The following is a 5335-nucleotide window of genomic DNA, read 5'->3' as shown; positions in this document are numbered from 1 at the left end:
TATGAAGGTCTATCTGGATCTTCTAGTTCTTCGAACTGGTCCTCAATCTTTCTTCTTGCTTGCTGTGTGGCCTGGCAACATTTATTCTCAATTTGTGTGACAGCCTTGTCCGCTTTTTTAACCCAAAGATATACCTAGATGCCCCAAAATTTTACACTTTGCTAAATTTCCCTGATTTGAAACTTGTAATAACTTACATCTGAAAAGGTGTCATCAAAATAAAAGTTGCTCTTGGTAGCTACAATCATACACATTGTTGAACGACTCTAAAGGATTTTGTTTTCCACCATGTAGGCACTTATGCAAGAGATCAGGATGGGCCAAGTCTCTAAATATGGCTTTTATTTGTTCCATGACAGCGAAAGGAACATGAGTGTGGTCATTGTGGTCATAAGGCTCATTTTTCTCTTGGCCTTTCCAGAATTTGCACCACCTTGTCTCACCTTTGGGGCATAGTCCGTGTCCAGATATGTCTTCGTTGGTAGCTGTCAAATGATAACATTCTGCCCAGACCACTGCTTTCATGTCCTTTAGAGTTTTCGTAGCATTCCTTCTTATGGCTAGGCCATAATAAGTTGTATTTAATTTATAGCCTCAGCAGTAAAGCGCTCACAGCCCTCGATGGTTTTGCCGCCGGAAAGTTTTGTTTTCCCAAGTTTCTGTTTCAGTTTCCTGAGGCGAACATCCATCCACTTCTGGTCATGACCGCAACATTCCAATTTCTCAATTGAGAAGTTGGGACCATAAGGTTTGACCTCACAAACCTTAGGGTAAGAAGCACTTTCCCTGTCTCCTAAACAATACTTGTACCGCACTCCGTATTTTGGCACCGATTGTTGGAACATTTCCACAACTCCTTTTACCTCCATTCCTCCACTTACTCCAGAGTAGTTAGTTAGGCAATCAGCATCAGATTGTTGGTCATTCTACTTTCCCATCTGCAATACTTGGATGAAATTTTAACGTCAGATACCTTCCTGTGTTTTCTGCTATTGAAGTTGCAATTCCATTGAGTGAAGTGTGGCCCCTACATTGCCACAATCTATCAAATATTGCTGTCAAGTCTCTATGACCATCATTTTCAGTGACACTTTCTTGAACAGCAGCCTTCATACTCTCTTCACAGACCTCTTTAGCAGCATCTCGAAGCATCTTATTGTAATATTTGAAAGCTGGTTGAGTCAGCAAGTTCATTACACCACAGAAAGTTTTTGATGCTTCTTCATGTTTTCCAATACATCAGAATGCTTAGGCTAATTGAACATTCGCTTTTGATTGTTTAGAGTCTCGTAAGCATGGAGAATTAGTAGTGGACACTTCAAAGGAACAGTCATTGCCCTTTATTACTATTGGTAATTGTAAGCCTGGTCCCAGTAGATACAGTGCGGGACCCTTTATATCTTACACACACCGTAATTTGGCTAACTAGGCTGACTAAAATATTGATATTAACAATATCATAGCAACCTTCTTCTTTTCCGTGTCTCATACTTAGCCAAGTTATGGGTAAGCTTCTTAGAAGAAGAGCTTATTTTAGAAGCACAAGCAGCTTCAGTACTAGTACTAGGCCTAGGCTCACCTTCACAATGAACTTCCACTTCAGATTAACCCTGATGCCAAAAATTTTTTGGTAACATTTCCACCCACTAAACTCAAGTTTTCTTTTCTTGTTTCGCATTTCGCAGAATTTTTACATAATATAAACTTATTTGCTGAGATCTAAACACTGAAATATGAGTATCGTAAACAAACTTCACTTTCAATCACCACAAACAAAGAACTGAAAACAACAAAATAAACTGGCAGCTGTTTTCGTCATTGTTGCCAACAGTATTTCATCAGTGTTACGAACTAATTTTCCAACAGCTGTACTATAACAAATATTCACTTGCGAATAAAAAGAAGGTTGAGTTCATGAAAAGTGTGCATTGCAGAGTTTTACTGAAATGCTTTGAAAACGGAAACTGCTCAACATAAATCAATAAATTTGGTATCAATTTAAACCCTAACATATGCATAACAAAAACTCCTAAAAATAAAAATTGAAAATTTTGAACCAATCAACCATCCGACTCCCCCTTAAGATATATTTAAAATTAAGTATGAGATGACTGTCCTTTCTTATTTTTTGCATCTTCCAAAACACAGTTTTTTACATTTGTTATTATGGTTATCTCTATGAGAAGGATTTTATCTAAAAACAATATAAGTTTTTTTATCTCTTGACAAGGTTACCATATCTTTGTCACTGTACTGTTTTCTTCTTTTTCTTCATTTTTATTGAGAATAGTATTTTAGAATGTTCTTCACCCAGAATTCATTGTAAATGATTTTTATAAAAATATTTGGAAATACTTTTTCCACATAGACAAAGAATTCGATTATTGCAATTGTTTACATGGTATTCATTAACACATTGTCTATATATTGCTCTGCATCTGTCTTTTGTATATTTGTGTGTAGTAAAATTGTCAATTGACATCCCAGTATTAGAATATTTACAAAATTGATTGGTTGTCGAAACTGTTACATTTATATAGAAAAAATTTGTTATACTTGTGAAAAAGTAAAATATTATAAGATTAAGATCTTCACCCCCCTGCAAGTTTACCTCAAAATTTGTGTTTTTACAGGTGACCAAACTTCTTGCCTCTTGGAAATCTTTATAAATAAAGTAGAAATTATCATTTGCTATATGTGTTTTCTGGGTATGGCTTCCTATACACTGAAATACCATAATGAATAATGTTTAAGATACGATTTGTAATTAAAACTTGTTAGAGAAAAGTTTTGTAATATATTACATGATTATGAAAATCTATGTTATTGTAGCAGGAGAGAGATTTAATGCCCTGAAATATATATTACCCAAGTATCTAAATTTCTAGGTATGTGAAGTCTTCAGAAGGATGTAACCTGTCTGGATTTCCAAACAGAAAAGATTATATGAAATTAGTTCCATATTTTTAAGGGTATGGCTTCCCCTATCCAGAAATACCATAAAGAGTAATTTTTAGAATTTGCAGGAGGTAAACTCATACCTCCTGGAATTCCACACAGAAAATGTAAACCCAATTTCTCCTAGAAAGTTATTGCACCATCCAATTTCCTGCAACCTTTTAACCCTTTCCTCTTCTTGTGAACGGGAGGACGATGGTTCAATCCCATCTCCGGCCATCCTGATTTAGGTTTTCCGTGATTTCCCTAAATCATTTCAGGCAAATGCTGGGATGGTTCCTTTGAAAGGGCACGGCCGATTTCCTTCCCAATCCTTCCCTAACCCGAGCTTGCTCTCCGTCTCTAATGACCTCGTTGTCGACGGGATGTTAAACACTAACCACCACCACCATCTTCTTGTGAAACTAATTTTATTAAATCTGATTTATGAATACACTTATTAGCATTAACATAAGAGTGTCCATGAACTTAGTATTTCTTTGTCATTTGATTTAATAAACAAATTTCTTACTGTGTAACTCTTTTGGAAATGGTTTTTCTAAAACTAATTTATAGTTTCTTTATTAAATCTATTAGTTTTTCTCTATGATAGTCATAGTATTTTTTATCTTTAAAATAATAAAGCCATGTCAAGTGATTTAAAATCCAGGAGAAAAACCCGAGAAACCTCTATTAGTAGATATCGCCATGAAACTATGCAGACCTATATATCTTTAAAATGTTTGCAGTAGGCCAGATTTGTTTTACATTTAATGTTTCTACTTTTGAATGTTTATGATAAATGAGTTTTTACAAACTAATGTGATTGTATTATACTTTATCGGTACATTAAGTTAAATCTCTTTCATATTTGCAAGAATAACCTCTTATGTTAAATCTTTTGCTATTTCATGTAATTCTAATTATTCCTTCCATAAAATTTCTTTACTTTTTACTTCATATTCTTTGTATGTTTTGGAGAAGTCAATGTAGCTATGTGCTAATTCACTTATATTATTGCCCATTTCTATGAAATATTTTTTATTGAGAGTGGAGTATTTGTCTGTGTAGCGAATAATGACCTCCATATTTTTTATTAAAAATTTTAGTTTTGTGAGGGCAGCGAATAACTGACTAATTTATTTTTATTAAAAAGGTTGAACTTTTGTTCGAGAACTGACTTGGGGTACACCTACTTTTAAAGAATCGAATATAATAATGTGCTTTTGTTTAAAACTTGCAGAAAGGAAATTTTGTTTCCTATGGAATTCCATATAGAAAAGTTGAAATTAATGCATTTATTTGTCCAAAGAGTGGACTAGTTTTTTGAAAGGAAAATGGCATTTTTTAAATTTCAGTTTTTTTAAATTTAATAAAAATTATTTCTAGTAAATGATGAGTCTAAATAATCTAAAGGCAAGGAACTGAAAGTTAGATAAAAGAATTACAGGTTATTATAAAATGTGAAAACAACAACATATTCATCTTATTAGTGATTTTAATATTAATAAATAAATAAATACTAATATTGATGAATCAAGTAAGTTCTTACCAGTGTAATGAAGTGAATGAATTATAAACAGGCAACTGCAACTTATTCAGATGGTTTATCCTATGTGAAAAAAATTAAAATGGTTCAAATGGGTCTGAGTACTATGGGACTTAACATCTGTGGTCGTCAGTCACATAGAACTTAGAACTACTTAAACCTAACTAACCTAAGGCATCACACACATCCATGCCCAAGGCAGGATTCGAACCTGCGCCGTAGCAGTCATGCGGTTCCAGACTGAAGCAACTAGAACCGCACAGCCACACCGGCTGGCGAAAAAAATTAAATTTTCAACAGTTATATCAGCTTCTTTTAACAAATAAAACATACAGTGAAACAGTTGTTGAGTATGTTACAAAGGAAGATCCAATTAGTGAAACTGAATGGAAATAATTTATAGTGAGGCTAAATACACCCAAAAGATTTATTATAGAATTCCTAGATAAGTTGAAATGGAATCTTACATCAACACATTAAAAATTATCAGAGGATTTTATTAGAGATAAATTAAGTTCGGAAGGAATATCAAGATATCAGATCTCATCTGAAGCTTCTATGAGAGCATTTCAAGATAAATTAAACTGGGAGAATATATCATTTAGATAAAAATTATTAGCGGAGTCTATAAGAGACTTCCAAGATTAAGTTGGGATGATATAACAAATGAACAAGTGTTGTCTGAAGATTTTATGAGATTTTCAAAATAAATTCACTGGGAGATTTTACCATGTGCACAAGAAATAGTTGGAGATGTTATGAGAGAATGTCAAGAAAAAGTAAATTGGTGTAGGATATCAGGTGAACAAACATTGTATGAAAATAATTTAACAGACTTTATAAGTCAAT

Source organism: Schistocerca serialis, chromosome 2, assembly GCF_023864345.2.
Source record: "Schistocerca serialis cubense isolate TAMUIC-IGC-003099 chromosome 2, iqSchSeri2.2, whole genome shotgun sequence".
In the NCBI taxonomy this organism is placed as follows: Eukaryota; Metazoa; Arthropoda; class Insecta; order Orthoptera; family Acrididae; genus Schistocerca; species Schistocerca serialis.
This window is presented reverse-complemented; position numbering follows the sequence as displayed.